Source organism: Lepus europaeus, chromosome 23 (assembly GCF_033115175.1).
Source record: "Lepus europaeus isolate LE1 chromosome 23, mLepTim1.pri, whole genome shotgun sequence".
Lineage (NCBI taxonomy): Eukaryota > Metazoa > Chordata > Mammalia > Lagomorpha > Leporidae > Lepus > Lepus europaeus.
This window is the reverse complement of record NC_084849.1, coordinates 28535601-28560594: the sequence shown is the minus strand read 5'-3', so window position 1 is coordinate 28560594 and position 24994 is coordinate 28535601. Positions and strand designations below refer to the sequence as shown.

General features: G+C 61.9%; 2 protein-coding genes and 1 pseudogene across 5 annotated transcripts in view; 2 read left to right on the top strand and 1 right to left on the bottom strand.

The window, feature by feature from the left end:
* The window catches only part of ARVCF (ARVCF delta catenin family member), a 40889-nt gene extending 35230 nt beyond the window's left edge, over positions 1–5659 (bottom strand). For 3 of the 4 annotated variants that reach the window (XM_062182808.1, XM_062182813.1, XM_062182812.1), the window contains exon 1: positions 5510–5659. The gene's annotated coding sequence lies outside the window, so the exon portion shown is untranslated. Of the gene's footprint in view, positions 1–1212; positions 1248–5509 lie in introns of those variants that run through there. The other variant, XM_062182811.1, reaches the window with a different exon arrangement.
* Positions 5660–10001: 4342 nt separating this feature from the next.
* TANGO2 (transport and golgi organization 2 homolog) overlaps positions 10002–24994 on the top strand; it is a 43098-nt gene continuing 28105 nt past the window's right edge. The window contains exon 1 of the mRNA XM_062182233.1: positions 10002–10024. The gene's annotated coding sequence lies outside the window, so the exon portion shown is untranslated. The remainder of the gene's footprint in view (positions 10025–24994) is intronic.
* On the top strand, positions 17171–18131 carry LOC133751958 (heterogeneous nuclear ribonucleoprotein H2-like; annotated as a pseudogene).

Here is a 24994-nt window from a genome sequence, read left to right as displayed (position 1 = left end):
CAGGGCAGACAGGAACAATCAACCCCAATGGCAGACATGAATAATCAATCACCACACTCCAGATGGTCAAGGATTAGGGAAAGGCAGAGAGAAAGATGGGGTGAGAACAGGTACAGGGGGCAAGCAAGGAGGAAGAGGCACGGCAAAGGAGCAAGTTAACAGTAGGGAAGAGACATGGGCGGGAGCGTCTGGGCAGCCTCAGACCTGGCTGGCCACAGCCCTCCTGCGCGCCCTGACAGACCTGGTGTCCTTGAGGTGTGGTAGCCTATAAGGGGCTAAGAGGGTGGGGCCGGCCCCTCCTGCCACCCTTGTCCCAAGATGCCAAGTCACTACATCCAGAGACCTGGACACACTGGCCCAGTGCGTCCTCTGCAGCCTGACCCTCTTCATCCCCACCCAGATGACCCCATGGCCCGAGGGCAGACATAGGTCCCTCCCATGCAGTGGCACAGGGGAGGAGTCAGGCCACCCCAGCCTGCCCCTTTGTCCTACAGCCCCCGCCTGCCCCCCAGCCCAGGGCACTCAGACACCTGGGGCCACCGCCTCCCCTGCCCAGCCCCACCCAACCCCAGCACAGCACTGCTGGGCTAGGCGCCGACGCTGGCCACTGTCACTGAGAACCCACAGGGCTGGGGCTGGCTGAGCCTCCCAGAGAGGCAGGGTGGGGGATGGGCAGATGGCCAGGCCCCCACCCCCGCAAAGGGAGGCAAGATGGAGGGAGTGATGGGGGGCGTGGCTTGAGAAGAAGTCTGATAGGCCGGGGTGCCAGCACAGTGTCCTCCACCACTTGGGGGTCCGTCCATCCCACCCCACTTCCCAGGCACCAGGCCTCGGCTCTGCCACACCTGGCTGCCATAATTCAGACAGCACCCCAGGGTGCAGAGAAGCCTTCCAACACCATCTCTGGCGCCTGGCCCCAAGGCCCATCTCCCAGCCCCTTGGCCGGTGCCCACAGTCTCCCTGAGCCGAGGGCCAGGGCCAGGCAGGCTATGCCGACACCAGACACCGCCGTGGCTGGCATCCAAGCCGAGGTGGATGGAAACCAGCCCCAGCTAATGTCTTCATCTGCGCGCGCGCGTACACACACACCCCGGCAGCCTGGTGGGCTGACCCCCGCACGGCTCATCCCTCAACCAGGGGCTGCTGCTCAGGGATGCAAGGAAGGGTGGCGGGAGGCCACCTGCTGACCGCACCCTTGCCCAGGCCACTCACCTGTGTCTAGAGGAGATCCAGAGTGCCAGCGCCCATCCTGCCAGCTCTGGCTCCTGTGGGGAAACCACAGGGCCCTGGGGGAGGCCACCCAGGCACGCTGGCCCAGGCGGTCCCAGGCTCACACCCACAGGAGCCCCCACACACACCCAGGGACTGCGCGCTGTGGAGGAGGAAGGCTCCTCGGGAGCGCTAAGGCTGCTGACTTGGAAGCGCGACTGCTTGGAGCCGTGGACGGGTGGTGACGTTCTCTCCCCCTTCCAGAAGGCTGGCCACGTGACAGGGAGGACGCCCTTGCCTGGGGGTAGCCTGGCCCCGGCCCCTGCGCCCTGGAACCCATTTGTGTCCTGGGCGACTGGCTGTCCAAGGTCCCAAGTGCTCTCAGGGAGGGACCCTGGGGGCGCGCAGGGCTGCCTGGCTGGCAGGTGACATCCTGGAGCTACGGCCAGGTGGGACCTGGGACCTGTGTTTCACAGGGCGGCAGCCATGCCATGGACAAGAGGGAAGCTGTCTCTGGGCGGACGCCCTGGGGCAGGGGGCGGGGGGGGGAGGACAGACACATTTCCTCTCCCTCGTTATGCTTGAGCCTGGGGATGCTGCCAGAGCTTTCGTGTCATAAAAATGAAAACCAGGACGGCAGAGACAGGCGGGCAGCGGATGGGCCTTGGCAGGGGGCTGGGGGGAGGGGACAGGACAACGGGCGCCTTCTCCCCTGGGCGCTCTGGTGCTTTCCTGATTGTTCTAAGCTGCCGCTCAACCTTCCTGTGGGGTCCGTCTGGGGGCCCAAGGGTGGGTCTCTGCCTCCCCGGCAGTCCCTTCATCATCTTGGGCGGGGGACTGGCCAGATACCCACAGGTGGCTGAGGCCAGAGGTGGGGTGCCTGGGAGGGGCAGGCGTGGCCGCGGGTCCAAGGTTTGACATTTCTGGGACATCTCTGCTTCCAGCTCCAGTGCTCGCGGGGATCCCGGCCCACGGAGAACCACGTGACTCTTATCAGCCCTGAGAAGCGGCAGCCTCCTCTCTGGGGCTTGAGGCCCATCTGGGAGCCGTCATCCTCTCGCTCACTCCCGCCAGGTGCCCGGGGTCGGCCCAACACCCCATGTTACGGATGGGGAGACCGGGGTCCTGGCCGGGGAGTGGCTGGAGCAGGGTCTGCCTGATCTTGGATCTTGTTCGAGGATCCCCGTCGGTGAGGAGTCACCCCACCCCCGCCCCAAGCTGGGGATGGCCTCACAGGGATCCCCCAGGGAGTGACGGCCGCAGAGGGTACAGAGGGCACTGTGGTGGTGGCAACAGAGCTGAGGGTCTGTGCTGAGGTCACCTTGTCGCCATGGCATCCTACAGGAATGGATGGGCTGACCAGAGCAGCTGTGGCCAGCTGGGAATCGAAGGGGTGGACAGATATGAAGGTGGAATGAGTGATGGGGCTCTTGAGGAAGTGGGGGGTACTAGGGGTACTACTCCTCTTAGGGATGCCCCTGGGGCTGGATCGCAGGCCCCGGGGTCACCCACCCTGCTCTATATCCCTCATAGTGTTCCATCCCCCCAAAAGCCATGGTGTTTCCCTAAACTGTCCATACACACCCCAGGCCTTGGGAAGGCCTGCGGCTCTGACACAGTGTGGGTGGCCTAAGCAGAGGGCCGAGGGGGTCTCAGGTTGAGGTACAAGGCTGGCCCAGGCCACACCCGCAGGCTGTGTGGCTGCAGGAGGCAGCTCCCACGGTACCAGCTGGGCCCAGAGGAGGACCTGGCTGCGGGCTAGGCAGGCGGTCTGGGGCCACAGCGGCCAGTGAGGAGGCTGGGTGAGGGCCAGGCCGGCCGGCGAGCTCACTCTGCATTCACAGCCAGGTGGCCTCCGAAGACCACTGCCCTCCATGAACCTGCCTGGTGCCCTGCAGAAGATAGAGAGGAGACAGAAGGCACGCGGCTGTGGGCGCCCCCTAGCGGCAGCCCACGCAGCCGTGTCGGGCTGTCTGAGTGCACGGTTGAGAGCCTGCCCACTTCCACTGTGGACACTGCGGCACAGCCCTGGTCCAAACCCCTGGGAGATGGCAGGGCAGAGCCTGGGGAGGCCAGAGGGGTCACCTGGGGCACACACCCAAAGGAGGCCTCACTTGCAGGGTCCCCATGCTCCCCACCTGGCCCTTGGGCCCCTCTCGGGCTGCAGCAAGGATACGAGGGGCACGTTGGGGGCACCAGCGGACATTGCCCTGGGGGTCCTTGGCCTCTGTCTGGCTCCACACCATTCCCAGGCAGCAGAGCTGCAGGAAGAAGACTCCCAGCCTGCAGAGGGGGGCTGGGTGGAGCAGCTCTGCCTGCCGTGGCCGCCCTGGAAGCCCTCTGGTGGTCACACTTGCGTGCCCTGCTGTTCTGCCAGAGGCCGTGGCCGGCAGTCCACAGGGGGAAGGGGAAGGGCCAGTGCCTGGTGGGGTGGGGGTGAGGTGGGGGGGAGAAGCACAGACCCCCTGCTCTGGGCATGGCACATCTTCCAGACATGACAAAGGCAGGGACAAGCGGATCGCCAATGGGGAAAGCCCACGAGGGGACCCCTGACCCTGGGACACCCTCCATTCCTGACCCCCCTACCCAAGCTCTGCCAGACCAGACAGAGCATGAGCAGGGGGGAAGGGCTGGTGGGCAGGCCCTGGTGTCCTTGGTGCCCTGGGTGCCCACTGGCTCCTGTGGGAAAGAGGGAATTTCCCCCTCCCCCCAGGCCTGTCTGTCAGGATGACGGGGTACACAGTGAACCCACCCTTTATCCTTGTGCAGCACCAACAGGCACAGCCCTGAGGCCCCGCCCCCTTGGAGCCTCAAGGATGGGGGAGGGCGGGGCCTACAGAGAGGTGGGAGTCAAGAGGCCCAGGTAGGGTGGGCAGACGCAACTTAGCAGGACTGAGGGCCTGGGTCTGCCCGAGCCTGTGTCTGTTAAGACCTGTCCACAGGGCTGTCCACAAGAAGGGCTGGAGGCGGGGCCGGCTTGGCTGTGCCCATATCCTCCTGGCCAGGCTGGGACTGGAGACTCTCCCAGGTTCCACTGCTGTGTCCTGCCCTGGGGTGTGTGTGGGGGGGGGGAGGGAACCCATCTGGGGGTGGGATCAAGGGGTAGCCAGGAGCAGGCCCCAAGCGTGCAGATGTGGCAAGGATATTGGAAGGGTCTACACCGTCCCAGGTCCACCATTCCCACACACTGTGGCCTGACCCTGGGCCTCAGCCACCTGCCCAGGAACTGAGTGGCCCCAGGCCCAGCACGCTGGGCAAAGGGAGCTCTGTCGCCTGTGTCCAGCCCCACTGCAGGCCCAAAGACATCAGGGCAGGAAGCACCTGCTGACGGGCCAGCCCTCCAACCACAGCCTGGGCTGTGCACAGGCCCAGCCAGGTGTTCAGAGGGGGAGCGCTCATCCCCAACCCCCCCCCCGGGGGGTGCTTATAATTCCTGAGCCGGCAGGCACCTTGCATGGCAAACAGGGTGACATGGAGGGAGGTTTTTCTTCGCTTTTCCTCATGTCTAATTACTCCCCAGAGAGAGAAAGGGGGTGGATTCCTGAAGCTGGGTTTTCAAGTTCCACCCCTTCCACGTAGAAGCCGTGCAATGTCGTTCAGTACCCAATATCTCACGGTTTGCAAACGAAAACGGGAAAGCTGCCTGCTGCCTGCACACCCAGGCCGAGTGCCATCCGGAGCCAGCGGAGGCGCCCTCTGCACCTGCCGGGGTCCGACCGAGGGGGCGCAGGGCTCCCGTGGGGAAGGGGGACCCAGGCCGGGCCCCCGCCCCCGCCCCGAAGCGGGGATTCCCTCGGCTCGGCCGCGCCCCTGCGCATCCCCGAAGCGCGCCGCCCCAGGAAAGTTCCCCGGCCTCGCCGCCCCTCTGGCGATCTCAAAGTTTGCGTGGCCGCCCAGCCCCGGCTGCGGGCACTCCAGCCGTCGCGCGGGGCGGACCGCGGCTGCGGGGCCGGCTGGCGCACGGTGCGGGGGGCGCCCCGGCTCGGTCGGGCAGGGCCCCCGAGGCCGCGTACAAAGGGGAGCCGCCCCCGCCGGCCAGAGGGGGGCTCGGGCGCCGCGGAGGCCTTGGCGAAGCGCGGGTGGGGCCAAGCGGGGCTCAGACCCCCGGCTCCGAGCCTTACTGGGACCCCCCGACTCCCGGTCCAGGACCCTGTGCCCATCCCTGTCCTGGATCACGGCCCAGACCTGCGACCCCGCCCCCCCAGCCTCCACCCCAGTGCCGGTCCCGACGCCGGGCTTCGACCCCCGGCCCCTTCCCCTCCGCCGCCGGCCGGGACCCCGCCCCCCGGCCCCAGCTTACCTGGAGCGCAGCGCGAGCGGCTCCGCAACGCGGCCCCCGCCCCCAGGCGGGCGTCCTAGGTTCCCTCGGCGCGCGGGGAGCCGGTGTCCCCAAGACGCGGCGCGAGTCGCCGCCCACGGGGCCACAACTTGAGCCGGGGCGGGGGCGCCCCCCCTGCGCGGCCCGGTGTGCCGCCCGCCGGCCGGCCCTCCCCACCCTCGGCGCGGCCCGTGCGCAAAGCCGGCCTGGCCGGCGCCGCGGACCTCGGCCCGCCTCCGTCAGATCTCGAATTTTCCCATTGGCTGGGGAGACCAGGCGCGGCCCGGCAACCGGCGCCGATTGGACGGGCGGTCGCGGACGGCAGCTTGCCATTGGGCTCTTCGGCTGTCAGTCCCGACCGACGGCCAGCCCCCTCGTGGAGCGGGCCGAGGCCCCAGCACCTGCCCGGACCGCTGCGGCTGTGGCGGCCGGGCGCGCAGGGCCGCCCCCTCCCGGCCGCCTTCCGAGGCCGTCTCGGACCGCCGGGCCCCGGGCGGGTTCTGGCAGGGCCTGCGCCCCTTCCCCGGACAGCGGCCGCTCTGCCTCCGTCGCCACCCCCGGGTTGCAGGTACCCTTGTCCCGCGCCTGCCGCCGGCAGCGCGCGGTTCTCTCGTGTCGAGGTCTACCCGCGAGGGAGGGGGCCGCTGCTGCTGCCGCCCCCATTTCACACGGGAGACTGAGGCGCACACGGGTCTCATTTGCTTTAGGTGAGCGGTGTTTGAGTCCCGTACCCCGACGACTCCGGAACCCTGGAGAGCTCCGCCATCCCTTCCGGCCCCAAGGTTCCTGCAGCAGGGGCGGGGCTGTGGCCTCGGCTTAGGGTGGAGTGGGGGCTGCAGTGTTTCTGAGGGCAGAAAGAAACCCCTCGGGTGCGTAGACGGTTTATCTCCCGGCTACCCGGATCGCCTCCAGACCTGGATTCTCCCAGCCATGCGGCCCTCCCCCCCCCCCCCCCCCACAGGCTGCCATCGCTCATCTTCCAGGTCTCAGACTGAAGAGCAGGGGTTGAGCCTTGGTTCCCTGGTCCATACTCATGCACCATTTCCTCCAGTCTGCTTGGGGGAAATACCAAGCTTCAGCCACTGCCAGGTGAGATTAGCACAGGTGGACAGCTACGGTGACACAGGCTACACGTGGGACCATAATGTCCTTGGACAGCCAGCCAGGATGCTGTCCGGTGGGGCTTGGCAGGGGAGACCTGCCCTGGGTGCACCTGCAAATGACCAGTTCCTGGGCATGCCTCAGGGAGACACACAGCCCACAGCACTCCTAATCCACCCCGCCTGGAGTCAGCTTGCTTGGTCAGAACAAATAAAATGAAGCCGCCTGGGGCAAGAACTCACCACTGGTTGGTACCAGCCTCCCGTCCACCTGTGCCCCTGGCAGTCAGGGCGAGTCGGTCTCAGCAGCCTTTCAGAGCCCCGGCAGCCAGTACCAATCGATTGGGGTTGGCACTGCACTGAAAGCCATTTGGTATCCTGGCGGAGGGGAGGCTGCCTGTGGCTAAGAGAGGACAACATGCAGCACCCCTCCCTGGGATGCGGGGTAGCTGTCCTGTGGCGTGGCACTACTGCTGGTACTGCTAGTGGCAGAGGGCTGTCCTTCCATTTAGGAGTAGATTTAATTATTCTAGCGGTCCCCCAGGACGGTCTCTCCAAAAACATCAGACTCTAGACCCCCTCTCTCTCTTTTTTTTAAGATTCTATTTATTTATTTGAGAGGCAGAGTTACAGACAGAGAGGAAGAGATGGAGAGAAAGGTCTTCCATCTACTGGTTCACTCCCCAAATGGCCACAACAGCCAGAGCTGGGCCAGTCCAGAGCCAGGAGCTTCTTCCAGGCCTCTCAGGCAGGTGCAGGGACCATCTTCCACTGCTTTCCCAGGCCATCAGCAGAGAGCTGGATCGGAAGAGGGGCAGCCGGGGTTCGAACTGGTGCCCATATGGGATGCTGGTGCTGCAGGCTGAGGCTTAGCCCACTACGCCACAGCGCCGGCCCCTGGTCCTCCTTTTTCACTATGTCCCTGTGGTCCAGTCCTTCCCCTCACTTGCTGATGGTGACAGGAAGCACTGGACAGACTTCCGCCAGAAGGGAACCAAAGGGAGACTCACCCAGCAAAATGGGACTGCTTCACCGTTCCCTCCCACCTCCCCCCGACACACACACGCACACGCGTGCGCACACATACATACACACACATACACACATACATGCACACACGTATGCACCCACACATACAGACACATGCACACACATACATGCACACACATACACACGTGTATGCACACACGCACACACATACACACGCACATATGTACACACATGCACACAAACATATGCGCGCACACGTATGCACCCACACAGATACATACGCACACACATACTCACGTGTATGCACACATGCACACACATACATGCACACATGCACACACATACATGCACACATGCACACATGTACACACATGCACACACACACGTATGCACATACAGACACATACATGCACACAATACACATATGTACACACATACATGCACATACACACACGCACACACACGTATGCACACACGCATGCACACACACATGCACACAATACACACATGTATGCACCCACACATACAGGCACACACATACATGCACACACGCACACATATGTACACACATACATGCACATGCACACGCACACACATGCGTGCACACACACATGCACATAACACACACATGTATGCATGCGCACACACATACATACACATGCACACACACATGCACACACACACATGCACAGGGCTGCCCTCTCACTGGACCGCCAGCCCCTGTGCAAATAGGACTTAGGGCTGCCATCTGGCAATCGGCCACCCAGGCTTGCAGGCAGGGGTCAGAAACAGAGCAGGGTGACCCCAAGGGGTCCTCCCTCTCTTGCACTCTCTCCACCCAGCTCTGTCTTGGCAGCCCCCCTGGGACGTGCCACGAAGGCCACAGGGGAGACAAGTTTCAGGTGGAGGCTGGGATGTTCAGAGACTAAAAGGGAGGCCACGATAGGTAGTGAGCTCCCCGTCCAAGGACGAGTACAATTAGAGGCAGGGTGGTCCAGCACACACCCTAGACACAGCTTGTCTGCTCTTGCCTGGCCCCCCCAGTGCCAGAGAAAACATCAGAATGTCTCTCCAGCCTCGCTTGTTAGCTGGGAAGGCTACAGCTGGGCGGTTGGGGGGCTGGCCCCGGGGCCCCCGTGCTCTGTGACAGAGCTGGATTTGTGATGGGTAACTGCAGCCATCTTGGTGGGCTACAGGAAGCTGGGCCCATCTGTGTCCCACTGCGAGCTGCACTGCCTGCTGCTTTGGGGCAGCTGCCGCCCACGTTCTCCAGGGCAAGCCCCAGGTCCCGCTTGTCCAGCACTGCTACCTCTTGCCCACCCCCACCCCACGCCGGCACCACATGGGCTGGCTACTTGGAGAGAAATCGCTGGCCCCAGCCCAGACGGCGGGAGGCAGAATCACGTGTCTGGCTGGGCGTGCCACCTGCTGGCCACAAGTCTGGGTATGTGGGGTCTTCAGTTTCCCTGCCTGCTGGGGGTGCGTGGATGAGCCGGGCCCGGTTAGGCTCTTGCCTTTGCCGAGTGCCAGCCAGGCTCCTCCCCTCTCTGGGCGGGTTCTCCCTGCAGGGGCATCAGGGGTCAGGACTGGGACACCCAGGGCTTCGGCTGAATACATTAACAGCTCTGCATCGGCAAAGCGGAGCGAGGGTTCCAGACCGGAGGCGCCGGATTATCCTTAATGCAGTTGTCATCTTTGTCATAGTTTGTTGAGCATTCATTGTGGGGCGGGCCTTCCTGGGGCTTGGGGGGGGCCAGGGAACCCCACGGATGCCTCTGTCCTGTTGGAGGACCCCCTCCCCCAACCAGCGTCCACCTGCTGACCCCAGCGCAGCCCCAAATGAGTGGGGTCGGGCTGGAGTGCCGGGTCCACTGCCTGGGGTCCATCCTGATGGACACCGGAGGTTAGGGCTGCAGAAGGGAAGGGGACAGAGGTCCGAGAGGCAGACCGAAGCGAGCTGGCAGCGGACAGGTCCAGAGGTGGGGGCTGGGTGGACAGGGGTGCGGGGAGACCAGGACCCAGCCTGAGGGGGGGCGGCTTCTGACGTGAGCATCCCTGTCGCCCTCCAGGGAAGGACCGCAGGGTGGGCTGGCGACACGTGGTGCCTGCAAGGGGGCGTCCCAGCGGGCTGGGGAGCCCAAGGGGCCAGGAAGGCCGCGGAGGTCACGACGCGCCAGACGCCGGCGCAGCCCCAAGGCTTGGCGCAGCCCCGGGGGCGGAGCGCCGGGAGGGCTGCAGCCGCCGAGCGACAGCACGCGCAGCGAATGGGGCTCCGGGTCGCTGCGCGTCGCCCCGCCCCTTGCCGCACGACCCAATGGGGAGCGCGCCGCCGGCGGGCAGGGCGGGGCTTGGGCTGGCGGCGGCGGCGCGCGGGCGCGGCACCCGGAAGTCGGCGGCGGCGGCGGCGGTGAGTGCGCGGCGGGCGGACGGGGCTGGCGGACTCAGCTCCCGGAGGGGCCAGGCGGCGGGTTTGGGGTTGGAGGGTGGGGCCGCCAGGCTCTGGGGGCGCGCGGGTGGATCTTCGCTCCTGGAGGGCGGAGCGGGCCACTCCGCCTTGCCTTGCCTCAGTTTCCCCTTTCCGAAGCATAGAATGGAAATCAAATGGCGGGGCCTGGAACTCCGGCGGGAGTTCAGAGTGACCCCGGCCGCCCGAGAGGTGTTTCTGATGATCCCAGCCGAGACGGGGTGCGGGGGGCCACTGGCAGACAGGCCTGGACCCGCTGCGGGGAGGCTGAGACTCGGGGGGCCGTGAGCTGCGTGGTCACTGCAGGGGTGGGTGGGCTGCGGCGAGGCCAGCGTCGGGGACAGCTCCGGGGCCAAGTCACGCTGCCCCCCTCCCTGCAGCCTGCTGCGGGCCGCGGAGATGACAGCTGATGTCCTCCGTCTGAGCAGGCAGCGGTGCTGGGTCATCCCTGTGCCTGGATCCGCGGCCTCCCTGGGGCGGCTTGGGGAGTGAGAGCCACACTCCCGGGGAATGAGGGTGGGGGCGGGGCAGCACCGCACCCGCGCCGAGTCTAGCTCCGGTGCTGTTTTGCAGCAGCAGCCTGGGCTTTGCCTGTTTTCCTGGAGGGTCCAGTCGCTGAGACCGGAGGGGTCCCTGTCCCCAGCACCCCTCTCCTGCTGCTGGGCCGCAGCGTTAGCTGGAGCCTTCTGTCCTTGGACAAGTCCCTGAGCCACGGGCTCCCTTTCTGCTGTGGAACGTCCCGTGCGCAGCACAGGCCAGACCTGCCCTGTTGCTCCGGACCTGCTGACCACTGAGTCTGGCTGCCATGCGGCTCTGCCTGGGCTCGGAGCCCTCTTCCGTGAGGCAGCTGAGTCGCGCTGGGTCAGGCGCTCTCGTGTTTATTCTTGGCAGGTGTTCATTCATGGTGAATACAACTCAGGCAGAGGGACAAGTGATGTCCCCAAGGCCGCTCAGGGCCGGGGTCAGCCCCCAGCAGGGGGCTCTCCTGTGTGGAGTGGGGTGGGCTGGGGGCAGCCGGAGAGGGTGGTCCTACAGAGCCTCTGCCCTTTCTCTCGGGACATCTGATCCAGCAGGGCCGGGCAGGGTGCCCTGGTGCACCCAGTCCCTCAGGCCTCTACAGCGTGCGTCCTCACTCCCGCAGTTTCCTGTGCACGTGAGCGGGCCGCGTGCCCCTCAGACGGAGCCCCCAGCCTGTTCTGCCATGTGGTGACAGTAGCCCTTCTTGAGTGCCTGTGCTCTGTTGGTGTCTTTGCTGTGGACTGTCATTCCGGTCATGTTTCGCGATGGGCGTGAGCGTGTGCAGAGTCATGGGGACCTGTTCCAGTATGCCTGGCTCCCACACCAGGCTGCGTGCTCCAGGGGCTTCCTAGGGGGCTAGTGGAGCGCCCGGTACCTTCCCACAGTTCCTGCCCTTTGGGCTTGTCTGGTGCAGTTCACCCCAACCCCCACCCCTTATTATCTCAACTTCCTGGTTAGATTGCAAAAGTCACATGTGCAGGTGTTCGATAAAAAAGACCGGGCCTCGCCGGCACCGCAGCTCACTAGGCTAATCCTCCGCCTGTGGCGCCGGCACACCAGGTTCTAGTCCCGGTCCGGGCGCCGAATTCTGTCCCGGTTGCCCCTCTTCCAGGCCAGCTCTCTGCTGTGGCCTGGGAAGGCAGTGGAGGATGGCCCAAGTCCTTGGGCCCTGCACCCCATGGGAGACCAGGAGAAGCACCTGGCTCCTTCCTTCAGATCAGCGCGGTGCACCGGCCACGGCGGCCATTGGAGGGTGAACCAATGGCAAAAGGAAGACCTTTCTCTCTGTCTCTCTGTCTCTCTCTCTCACTGTCCACTCTGCCTGTTTAAAAAAAAAAAAAGACCAGGCCCCTGCACTCCGGTGCACCTGCCAACATTGGGGGTGTGATGCCAAAGCCTTCAGGAAGTCTAACTTCCTTGTGTGTTTTCGCGGCCTCCCGCAGGGCGAGTTGGAATGCCCCCCCCCCCCCCCCGCACTTTCACAGTCACAGACTGCAGAGGGCACCTCCAGGCTGGGTCAGTCCCTGGCGTATGGGAAGCGAGCCCGAGGCCTGGGGACCGTGCTGAGTCCCGAGCTTGCCATCTGGCCAAGGCACGCCTTCTCTGTGCCACTCCTCTGAGCTATGAAGATAGACAGGCTTGAGCTAACGCCCTAAAAACAGCGGGGAAGATCCGAGGGGAGCCCACCACCAGGGAGGACTGGCTGTGGTGAAGTGCCACCCGAGAGCCAAAGTGGGGACCAGCCAGCACCCCGGAGCCCTCGGCGGCACCCTGTTGTGGGGAGGGGGCGGGGGCGGGGCAGAGCAGTGGCTTGGCCAAGGCAGACCTTCCAGACGCCAGGGCTTTCTCAGCCAAGGCTCTGGGAACAGCGACACCGTGTTCCCGTGTGTTTACCTCCTCTGCTGACAGCCGCTGGGAGCCCGCGCGCGTCACGTCACGCGTCCGTGTCTGTCCTGTGCTTCAAAAAGAGCAGCTCCGCCCCCAGGGGCTGCCACAGCCGGCTGTGCAGGCAGGGGCTCCTGGCTTCTCAGCCCTGCTGCTGCTCACTGAGGGCTCCCGGCCCCACCAGCTGGTGGGCCTCCCAGCGTGCAGAGCACCGGGTGCACCTGGGTGAATCCACGCACTGTGGGGCTCAGCTGAGCCTCTGTCCAGAGCCTTGCCACAGGCAGCCCTGTTAGGAGCCTGACACGGTGGGAACCGGGAGCCCCACTCTTCCAAGGGTCTGGGGTGCCCTTGGCCCTGTGTCTGGCTGGAAAATTCCCTCCCCATCCCCTCGTGTGTGTCCCTGCACCTGTCCTCACTGCTTCTTATGCTATACGTCTCCCTCCCACCCACATGCCCTGTTTGCTTTTTTTTTTTTTTTTTTTTAAGATTTATTTATTTATTTGAGAGGCAGAGTTAAGAGAGAGGGAGAGACAGGTCTTCCATCCGCTGGTTCACTCCCCAAATGGCTGCAATGGCCGGAGCTGGGCCGATCCGAAGCCAGGAGCCAGGAGCTTCTTCTGGGTCTCCCACGTGGGTGCAGGGCCCAAGCACTTGGGCCATCTGCTGCTGCTTTCCCAGGGAGCTGGATCGGAAGAGGAGCAGCCGGGACACAAACTGGCACTGATATGGGATGCTGGTGCTGCAGGCAGAGGCTTAGCCTACTCCTGCCACAGCGCCACCCCACCCTACCCCGTTTGCCTTTTCAGTTGATGAATCCCCCAGGATCACCAGGTGTGCTGTTGCTCTGTGTCCAGGTGGGCGGGGCTTAAGTCAACCCACTTGCACAGGGTGGATCTGGCCTGGGAATGAGCATCTCAATCAGGCTCTTCCCGCCTTTCCTCTCCTCGCCTCCCTCGCTCCCCCCACCCCCCAGCAAGGCTAGCAGGGAGGGAGTGAGGGTCTGGACACCGCCTTCAGCTGGAGGCTGTTGGGAGTGGACAGTTGTTCCTTCTCCTACCCTAAAACACGCTTCCTGGGAATGCGCACGAGTCGGTGCCTGAAGTGGGGCAGTTGTACAGGGCACGTCCTGCCACGAGGTTACCATCCGTGCCAGGAGGGGAAGCCAGCACCCCCACGTGTCACTGGTACCCTCCAGACGGAGTGGCCCGTGCCCTGGCTTCTGTCCTTGTGGCTGCGTCTGGCTCGTTTTCCGCAAGAAAGACGGAGCTGCGTGCGCATGCGCGTGTGGTCTCCAGCGGCGGCGTCCCCCGCTAGTACCTTGGGTGCTGGGGCTCATTCCCGCATGTGGTGCTGGTGTGTGCACACCATCGTGGGAGGACACGAGTTGGCCTCCCGGTCCTTGCCGTTGTCACCTCAGGGCCTCAGGCTCCTGCACAGCAGCGCCTGGCGCGTACCGCAGAGGGTGGGGGCGTGGCTTGGGGTCTGGTCAGGATTCGAGCAAATTCTGTGGCTAGTCCAGAGCGAGACTTGCCGTGCAGACAGCAGAGTATGGGCTGGAGCTAAGGTCGCGACTGCAGCTTCGGAGGCCTAGTGACAGGTGCAGGGGGCCCTGAGGGGCCGAGGCACCCCCCGCCAGATGTGGCTGAGATGGGGCGGCCTGCACCCCGGGCGGCACCTGGCTCAGCCTCCCACCATCCCCACAGGCAGATGTGTAGACCCTAGACCTCAGCTCCCCCAGAGACGCAGGAGCAAGGGCTTCTCGCTTTGAGACGGGGACAGGGTTTTCCACAGAAGTTCCAGGCAAAAGCCTGTTTCTGGGTGGCCCCTGGCGGCAGGAGATGCTGGGCCCTGGGCTGGGGCACCAATGGAGAGGGTGCAAAAGCAGGCAGAGTGGGTGACAGGGCACAGGGTGGGGGCAGGCTCCTGGAGCAGAAGCTGGGGGAGATGATACTGCTGGGTGTGCCCAGGGCCTGATATCTGTTAGCCCCCAGGGAGGGCAAGGCTGGCAGAAGGCGGGGTCTAGAGGGCACAGGAGGCCGTCTGGCTGGAGGCCTGCCCTGAGCTCCACCAGCCGCTGGTGGGTGTGGACCTGGCCAGGACAGCAAAGCTGTTGGCTCGGCCCTGCTTGTCCCCTCTCCCTGTGGGCCTCCGTGAGGTCACTGGCCCGCCCTTTGCCCTCCATGTCACCCACCTGCTTCTGCAGGGGGAGCTGAGGTCTAGAGACCGCAGATCCTTGTCACTGGTCATACCAAGCCTTGTCCTTACACAGCCCTCACCTGAGTCACCACCGTAGTCACCGCGTGACCTTGGCCTGTGACCCTCACCTGTTTTTGGCCAAGGCCAAATCATTCATTTTCTTGTCATACCTTTTTTAAATTTTTTTTTAAAGATTTATTCATTTGAAAGGGATAACTAGAAAGAAAGAGAGATCTTCCACCTGCTGGTTCACTCCCCAAATAGCCACAATGGCCAGGGCTGGGCCAGGCCAAAGCCAGGAGGCAGGAGCTTCATCTGGGTCTCCCACGTGGGTGCAGGGGCCCAAGCACTTGGGCCGTCTTCCGCTGCTTTCCCAGGTGCAGTAGCGGGGTGCTGGATCAGAAGTGGAGCTGCCGGGACTCAAACCGGTGCCCGTGTGGGATGCCGGCCCTGCAGGCCGCAGCTTAACCCGCTGCACCACAGCGCCGGCCCAGCCTGCCTTTTGATTTTTATTTTTTTAAGCTGCTATACAGAGTGAGGTCACACTCTTCTTAAAGAAAGGGCTTAGCTCCTTGACCCTGAGGCTCCAAAGGCCCTGTGGTTCTTCTGAGAAGTCAGGAGAGGAGGGGGAGCCCAGGGTGGAGAGGGGCTGTGGTGGGGCGGGGCGGGGCGGGGCCAATGTCGGAGGCTGGCAGCGAGCAGAGAAGCCAGCACACGCTGCCGAGAGAGTTCTCGAAAGCATTATCAGCAGATGGGCGGGGAGTGCCTAGAAAGCTTCCGTCCCTCCCAGCCAGCGCCTGCGCTAAGAATAAACGCGAGCCAAATCCAGGACGCTCGCTTCCTGTTCTGCAGAATTCCCAGGTTCTTAGGCCGGAGTAGGGGTGGGGGTGGGGAGATGAGTGCTGTGATCCTGGGAGAACCCGGACGGCTGCATGGAGAGCACTGTGTCTGCTCATTTCTTGCAGGTCCTCTTGGCCCGGGGCCCAGGTGTGCCAAGGGACCGCAGGTGTGCGTGGGAAAAGCGCTAGGGGCTTTCCTCTGGGGGAGCGACCGCGTTCCTCATCACCCGGTGCAGCTGGGGTGGCCTTCCTGGTTGGCAGGGTGGGCAGAGACCACGCACGTTGGCCAGGCGGTCACCCCAGCCGTGTGGCTGGACCCAGGGGAGGACAGGGAGCCAGGGTGAGCTCCTTGTGGCTGGAGCCAGCACAACACCTGGACTCTGATCCCGGTGAGGTGGCTGGAGGGGGCGGCCCTGCTGCTGGAGGTCACAGGGCACCAAGGCCTTCTCGGGCCAAGGCAGTCACATGGCTGGAGCCTCACTTGGGCAGAGACACAAATGTGTTTGGCCTTTGCGCATTCCCTGCGTGCTCCAGGAGGGGGCGATGTGGCACGTAGCGCTGCATGGCAGGCACAGGGGACCTAAGCACAGGCTTTCTTTCTTTCTTTCTTTTTTTTTAAGTATGCAGCTCAAAGTTGCAAAAACGCCTTCCTCCGCAGATGCAGTGTAGGGAGTCCTGGACTGGCTCCCCCACCCCTCACAGAGCCACTGCACCAAGCGACCCTGATGGGCACTGGGGCAGGAAGACCCTATGAGGTGGTTGTGGTTCAGCTTGGGGCTGGTGCTGTGGCGCAGGGAGCTAAGCCATCACTTGCGACCCCTGAAACCTGTATCAGAGTGCTGGTTTCCAGTCCCAGCTGCTCCACTTCCCATCCAGCTCCCTGCTGTTGCACCTGGGAAAGCAGCGGAAGACGGGCCTGATGCCCACGTGGGAGACCCAGAAGTGCCTGGCTCCTGGCTTCTGCTTGGTCCAGCCCTGGCTGCAGTGGCCATTTGAGAAGTAAACCAGTGGATGGAAGACCTCTTTCTGTGTGTGTGTGTGTGTGTGTGAGATGCTCTGCCTTTCAAATCAATCAAGTTTGATTGATTCAAATCAATCAATTAAAAAAAAAGAGATTCCAGCTACAGAGTGTCTTTCTGACCCAGCGATGGCCTAGAGGGGGCTACTTGCTGGGGCAGAGAGGCAGGTGTGACAAGGTCCAGAGAGCCAGGCCTCGGGAGTGACCCATGTGCGGTGGAGCCCGGCCCCTCACAGGGACGGCAAAGCCAGTGGCCCCTGAGATGGAGAGTGAGGCATGAGAGCAGCTGTGTGGCCTCGGCCCGGTGCACTGGCCTCCCTGAGCCTCCGCTCCCTCACTCTCTATTGACCATTGACCGTTGTCCCTAGACGCCACCTGCTGGGTGACTGATTGGGAAGGCACAGAGAACTCAGAAAGGATGTCAAGTCACAGTTACAGTTTATTATTTTTATTTTTAAAAAATAGAATTTATTTATTTGAAAGGCAGAATTACATAGAGGCAGTGGCAGAGAGAGAAAGAGAGAGAGAGAGAGGTATTCCATCTGCTGGTTCACTCCCCAAATGGCTGCAAAGGATGGAGCTGTGCCAATACAAAGCCAGGAGCCAGGAGCTTCTTCCGGGTCTCCCACGTGGGTGCAGGGGCCCAGGCACTTGGGCCATCCTCCACTGCTTTCTTAGGCCACAGCAGAGAGCTGGATCGGAAGTGGAGCAGCTGGGACTTGAACCAGCGCCCATATGGGATGCCGGTGCTGCAGGAGGCAGCTTTACCCACTACGCCACAGCACTGGCACTGGTTACAGTTTGTTATTGTGGAAAAAGGATGCAGGTTAAAATCAGCAGTGGGCAGCGGCCAGGTCCTTATGACAGGCCAGGGGCTGGCAGGGGGTATAATAGCATTGGCAGAGGAGCTGGCTTTGAAGGGATGAGGCGGGGTGCCTATGGTGGAGGCTATGGAGGCTGTGATGACTAAGGCGGTTATAATGATGGGTATGGCTTTGGATCTGATAGATTTGGAAGAGACCTCAATTATTGTTTCTCAGGAATGTCTGATCATAGATACGGAGACGGTGGGTCCAGTTTCCAGAGCACTACAGGGCACTGTGTACACATGAGGGGGTTACCTTACAGAGCCACCGAGAATGATATTTATAATTTTTTCTCGCCTCTTAATCCCATGAGAGTCCATATTGAAACTGGACCGGATGGCAGGGTTGCTGGTGAGGCCGATGTTGCATTTGCTACTCATGAAGATGCAGCAGCAGCTGTGGCAAAAGATAAAGCTAACATGCAACACAGATACGTGGAGCTCTTGAGTTCTGCTGCAGGAACAAGTGGAGGAGCTTATGATCCCAGCTGTGTAGAACTCTCTGAATTCTACAGCAGGGGCAAGCGGTGGTGCTTACGGCAGCCACATGATGGGAGGAATGGGCTTATCCAGTCAGTCCAGGTACGGGGGCCCTGCTAGCCAGCAGCTGAGTGGCGGGTAGGGGGGCGGTTACGGTGGTCAGAGCAGTGTGAGTGGATATGACCAAGTTCTGCAGGAAAACTCCAGTGACTACCGCTCAAACCTCGCTTAGGTAGAGAAGAGGCATTTAGCAGCTCCTGCTACAGAAACAAAAGCTGTGCATTTGTGGGAGTGGAATAGAGTGGGAGGGATGTTTAGTAGATCCAGTATGATTGGCAAGTGGGAACTACAGTTGATTCTGACCGCTTTTGGTCAGCTTCCTCTCTTTCCTTTCTTTCTTTTTTATCTTTCTCCTTTTTTAAGAAAACAAAAGATTAAGTTTAACAGTTTTGCATTGCAGGCTTGTGATTCCCGCTTACTGTAAAGTGGAAGTCAAGATTGTTTTAAAACTTTATGCTCTGTCATTTTAAACACTGGAACATTCAGCTAGGATGTATTGACCATAACTGTTGGAGCAATTTTCAGCTTTCCTCAGTTAGTTATGTTGTAGGAGTGTACCTAAAGCAGGAAGCATATCTAGGTTAAAGCAGTTTTGCTTGTGTTAAATGTTGCTCTTATACCACAATACATTGAAAACTTCAGATGCATGTTGAGAAACATGCTTTTCTGTAAAACTCAAATATAAGAGCTATGTCTACGGTTCAAAGTGAAAACATTTGGCATGTTTGTTAATTCTAGCTTTTTGGTTCAATATCCTGTAAGGCACGTGAGTGTACACTTTTTTTTTAAGATCTGGGACAATTTTGAGATGTAATACCAGTACTTTAGGAGTTTGGTCGTGTTGTTTGTATGAAATTCTGAGGCTTTGATTTAAATTGTTCCTTGTATTGTGATTTCCACTGAGATGTATTGTACTAAGTGAAACTTGTTAAATAAATCTTCCTTTTAAAAACTGAAAAAAAAAAAAAAAATCAGCAATGGGAGCCGGCGGGTGGCCTGGCAGTGAGGTGCCCGTGTCTCATACTGGAGCGCCTGGGTTTGGGTCCCACCTCTGCTCTCCATGCCAGCTCTCTACTAATGCAGACCCCAGAGGGCCGCGGGTGACAGCCCAAGCGCTTGAGTCCTGCCAGCCCCATGTGGGAAGCCGGGATGGAGATCTGAGCTCCTGGCTTTGGACTGGCCCAGCCCCAGATGTTGTGGGCATTTGGTGGTGGGGGTGGGGTGAAGCAGTGAATGGGCTCACTCTCTTTCTCTCAGTCTACCTGCATCTCAAATAAATAGCTAAATAAAATCTGAATGTCTAAAAGCAGCAGCAACAGCATGAGCTGCAGAGGGTAGGGCCCAGGAGGGACCAGGTAGGAACCTCAAGTTGTCTTCTCCCAGTGGCTTGGGACTACACAAGTTGGGGGTAGCTTGCCCCAGCCTGGGTCAGAGGGCTTTTTAGCACTGGGCTGGGCAGGCAGCCAGGCTTGGCCAGTGCATAGCTACCTTTTTTCCTCCAGCCCACGGCCCAAGCCCCCAACAAGGAGTCACGTTGTGTCCTTAGCCTATCTGTGGTTACCCAAAGGCCCCAGATGAGCAAGGCGAACATTGGCAGGCCGGACGCCCCAAGGGCTCAGAGGTTGCCTCCCAGGAGCCCGGCAGAACTCTCTGAACCGTGCAAGGTGTGGACGGCACGGGCCCGCCCAGCTGGCCCTGCCTGCACTGCACATACAGTGACCTTGGCTGCCTGGGCTGCAGGTGGGAGGACTAGCAGAGGTGCCTGCTGGGGTGGATGGAGACCCCTCACCCCCACCCCCGGGATACTCAGTGATGTCTCTGCAGGCCAGGGACATGGCAGGAGCCCCCAGTGCAGGGACCGGAGCTTGTATACAAGCCTCTCCAGGCACCTGCGCCCTCGGCCTGCCGGGCTGAGGCGCAGCTCCGGGGCTTGGGGCCCTGAGCGCTGTCTCTGCACACGGGGCTGCGGCCTTTGTGTTCGCAGCATTGCATCTCGCTGCTCCCTCTCCATTGCTGGGAAAGTCCAGCTCATTTTTTTTTTCCCAGAGAGAGCTGTAGCTTGGCCAGGCTCTCAGGGGTCCGCTTTTCAACGTGACATCTGAGTTGCGACCAAGATTGCGTGGTTGTCGTGTGCAGCAAAGTGGAGTCCGTGAGCCTGAACTCCCGCCAGCGGCCGAGCGAGTGCCCTGGTTTTCCGCACAGAGCTATAAAGGGTGCAGTGAGCACGAGGCGGCTGCTGGGTGTGACACGGCGCCGCTGAGACACTCGTCTCCCTGCCCGGCTCCACACACCCGTGCCACGCTGCCACCACGTCACGGCCACGTGTCAGCCACCTGACCCCTCGCGGGATCTGCCTTCAGCCCCCCATGCCCCGTGAGTGGCTCCTCCTCACTGCTGCGCACACGGCCTGGGTCACACGGCTGGACTCTTCCATGGCCGTGGGCCTGGCTAAGGCCTGGGTCGTGGCGGTCACCTTCATAACTTGTTCCCAGTGGGACCGTGCGTGTATGCGGTGGCCACTGTGGCTGGGAGGAGGCTGGCTGCTCCACCCCCCCACAGGGGGCATGCAGAGGGCCTGGTCATTTCTGTGATGCGCTGGCTAAGGTGGCTTGTGTACCTACTGTGGTGGTACCAACAAACCAGTGTGGTACTGGGGGCATCGTGGCTGTTGGCAGGGTACCAGGGAATGGGTGTATGACCCCAGCACCCCATGTGTGCATGCCTGCTCTGGGTGGCCAGCCCACCACCACTCTGTAACTCCAGTTGGCAGGCACCCTGCAGGCCGACCTTGCTGTACCTCCACCTTGGCCATGTGGCCTGGGCCGAGGCAGGGTGGAGAGGGACTCTCGCCTGTGAAGCTCAAGGTGCGGGGGAAGGAGCTCCTCGGCTGTCCCTACGGCTGCCCTGAGGCCCGGCCTGCTCCAGGTCACCCTACCTGGGCACCAGGTTCTGTGCACCTGTTCCATCTGGTTGCCTGGGCATCCTCCCCATCACCCCTGTGACCTGGAGAGAAAGGCATGGGACGATCTGACCACACATGGCCATGTGACCATGGGCAAAGCTGGCGTTTCATGCAGGGGCCCCCTCAGGGCAGGCAGCACCTAGCACGGGACACAGAGAGCTGCGGACAAGGCCCCCAACTCGCCCAGGGCTCCGCCCCACTGCCCCTCCTCCTGCAACTGCTCTTGTGACCTGTGTGGCCCTGGTCACTCTGGCCATCTTGGGCTGCTGGACATGTGGCAATGCCGCCAGCGCAGTGTGGGGCGTTGGGACCCCATCGTCTCCTGCACAGCCCAGACTGGCATGCGGAGATGAGCCCTAACCCTGCCTGTTGCCATGGGACCTGCCGAAATTCCTCTCTGCCTTGCTGGCCATGGACAGGCATACAGCAGCATGAAGAAGACGTCCCGGGGCCTGTCCATGGACGAGTCCATCTCCCGAGTGGGAGACACGCTGGGCCCAGCGCTGCCCCCCAGGAGTTTGCTAGGCGAGTACATGGGCTCTTAGGGGAAGGAAGTGGCTACGGCGGGTGGGGGGAGGTGAAGCAGGAAGGGGCAGGGTGGCCTGCTGGCCCGCGCTGGCTGGAGGGACAGTGGGCAGCGGGCCTGGCTCGACTGGGGGGCGAGGGATTGGAGAGAAAGGCAGTTCCTGATGTTCCCCTCCCCAGGGGCTGGCTTTCCTCTGGTTCTTCCCTCCCAATGACCGCGTCTTCACTGAGGCTGCAGCCCTGTGCCCCCCGCTCCGACCTCTAGCACCAGGCTGCCCGGAGACCCGGAACCACGGAGCCCTCGCCGCTGCGGCTGTCTGGAGGGCAGGTCCCGTAGCTGACCCTGGGGGCCTCTGGGTCTGGCCTGCGAGTATCAGCGTACAGAGCCACCCCGGCCAGTGGACAGGCCCATGGCACCTGTGACACCAGTGCACTGGGCTGCTGGGGACAGGCCTTGGAGGAGCCCTGGGGCTCCAGGCCAGTAGGATTCCTGCAGGGACCACCACGAGGGCTTCTCATGTATGGGAGAGCCCGGGTCTCCTGGGGTGGGAGACCTGCGGCCTCCAGTCACGTGACAGGTAATGGGCTTCCCCTCGGCCCTGCATGCTTGCCAAGTCCCCGAACTGCCCTCCAGATCATTCTGCCTGCCCAGGGTACAGCTGTGTTTAATCTGCTTGTAACTCCAGGCCAATCTTAATTTGAGGTTCCTATAGCTTTCATTTCTTTCTTTTCTTTTTTTTTAAGATTTAGTTATTTATTTGAAAGGCAGAGTTACAGAGAGATCTTCATCTGGTGGCTCACTCCCCAGATGGCCACAATGGCTGGGGCTGAGCCATGGCAAAGCCAGGAGCCAGATCCAAGTCTCTCACTTGGGTGCAGGGGCCCAAGCACTTGGGCCATCTTCTGCTGCTTTCCCAGGCCAATAGCAGGGAGCTGGATCAGAAGTGGAGCAGCCGGGACTCGAACTGGCACCCACATGGGATGCCAGCACTGCAGGCTGCTGCTTTACTGTGTCGCAATGCTGGCCCCTAGCTTTCGTTTCTGAAAGGTCGTTTTGGAAGTTGCTCTTGGTGCTTTGTGCCTCTTCCGGCTTTCTCTCCATCTCGTCTCCTATCCCACAGATGGTGTTCCCACGTGGGGCTGCCGTGTGACATGGGTGTGGTCTCCGCTGGTTCTTGCTCTAGGCATTTGTTTCGCTGTGTGGCCCTTCCCAACACTGCTGTTTCTGCTTTTCCATCTTTGAAGAATTCGTGAAGCGTCTTCCAGGTCTAGGATGCGGTCACCAGGGGATCTCTAAAGCCTTTATGAAATGTGAATTAGGGAAAACCATGCGTTTAAAAAAATGAATCAAAAAAAAATTTTGTCATTTATTTGAAAGAGAGAGAGAGAGTCAGAGAGAAAGGGCTCTTCGTCCGCTGGTTCACTCCCCAAATGGCTGCAACGGCCAGGGCTAGGCCAAGCTGAAAGGCAGGTGCTTCCTCCCAGGTCTCCCACGTGGGTGTCAGGGGCCCAGGCACTTGGGCCATCTCCCGCTGCTTTCCCAGGTGCATCAGCAGGGAGCTAGATTGGAGGCGGAGCAGCCGGGTCTCGAACCAGCATCTATGTGGGATGCTGGCGCCCCAGGCAGTGGCTTAACCGGCCCCAAGGTTTCAAATATTTCTGCACCAACATGAATGAATCTTTTAATTCTGGTTCCCCTCCTCCCCCCCCCCCCCCCATGGACTTTTTGAATTTCCCTCAGGTCACTCTGGCTCCCTGTTGCCGCAGGCCCAGGGACCCTCCCCCTGGCTCAGGAGCCCCCGAAGGTCCATTCTAGGTTTGAGGGTCTCTGGATGCGGCCTCTCAGGGACCCCCCATTTCTGTGTAGTGCTGGCATTGCCCCTGGAGGTGGCCGTGGCTGTGGCGTACCCTCACCTTGATGACGCCTCTCTCTGGGGTTCCAGCCTCATGGGGAGGGGTATCCTGCTAGAGTGCCCATCTTAGGGGCTCCTGGGCCCTGTCCTCAAGGCCACCCGAGCCCACACCCTGGTTTTGCCCCCAATGGGCCAAGGCTGTGGGGCAGAATTACTGCCGCCATGCTCTGCTGTCCGCCCCCGGGGGCCCCGTGCTCTCTGAGGTGTCAGCAAACCCAGCATTCTGTGCTGTTTTTACCAAGCAGGTTGGCCCACCAGTTCTGGGGCTGGACGCTACCCTGGGATGATGGCACTGGGCCCAGGGTGTGGACGTCGGCTGACCTCTGGGTGCCCTTTCACACAGGCCTCTTCCACATGGGACATCCCTGTGGGGCACTGTCCTGGCAGGGTCACAGCCACCAGCGTGTCTCCGGCAGTGGCACCACCTACCCTCACCCCCAGCTCCACCGCCATGGCTGCACCTCACCTACACAGCCACTGGCTCCTTCCTAGGGCAAAGGTTGGTCCCCGCCAGCAGTCCAAGATGCCTGGCAGTGGGGGGACACCGATTGGAGGCTGAGTGCTGGGGGAGTCCCTCTAGGGCCACGTGGTGCCGGGGTGTGACAGGGACAACAGCAGATGAGCGTTCACAGGTGGAACGAATCCTTTGCATCCCCTCCCTGGGCCATACTGGTGAGCGGGGGGCCATCGGGCCAGTCGTGAGTGCCCACTGCAGGCCGTGGCCGGGGCCCCGGCACCAGCTCCGGTGGCAGAGACAGCGGCCTTGGGTCCAGGGAAGCGAGGGCCGAGACAGGAGCCTGGAAAGATTGCATTTGGAGACCCAGGAACCAAGAGCAGTGGAGCCCATGTTGGAGGGGAGCTGCCACTCTCCCATCGCCATGGCGACACTCAGGAGGCCCCCGCAGGCCTGGGGCAGAGAGGCAGGAGTGGCCCAGCTCCTCTGAGACTGGGTCTGCCTCTGGGCATCTCGCCCTGGCCTCCTGCTCACGCAGACTCCGCCCACTTCAAGATGCACTGGCACCCGAGGAAGAACCCTGGGCTGAGCATCTAGGGCCCAGGCCACTACATAGACCCTCACCCCCAGCCCCGTCTGGCACCTCCTGCTGGTGCACCCGGGGCTCCCGGCCATCGGTGGAACACAGCTCACGTACACACCAGGACACACATGCGTCCCTGGGACGCAGCCGCCTGTGCAGACTCGCCCTGGAGCAGGGCCACGCTCCAAGGACCTCCCATCCACCTTGTCCAGGATCTAATAACCTCAGTTCTCTGCTCCCTTGTGGGAAAATACCTGCGGGCCCCAAAGACACCCCCCTAAAAACACACACACCCAGGGTTGGGGGTGGGGACCTGTAGGGAGGGGGGTGTGCTGGATCCACACGCCCCTGGCACCTCGGTGTGTATTCCTGTCCTGACACATGTCCCCACCTCTGGGGTCCTGTGCGTAACCTGCGGGCGACATGTGCCCGAGTGGGGGAGGGGAGGCGTGCTGCCACTTCCACCGGGGGCTCCTGGGTGAATTTGGCCCTGCTGCGGGCATGCACCTGCATGCCAGGGGAAAGGTTTGCCGCGGACCGCATGCGCAGCGCAGCTGTCATCACAGAGGTGGCTCTGCTGTGGCTTCGGGGTTCGGAGAGGCAGTTGTGTTGCCT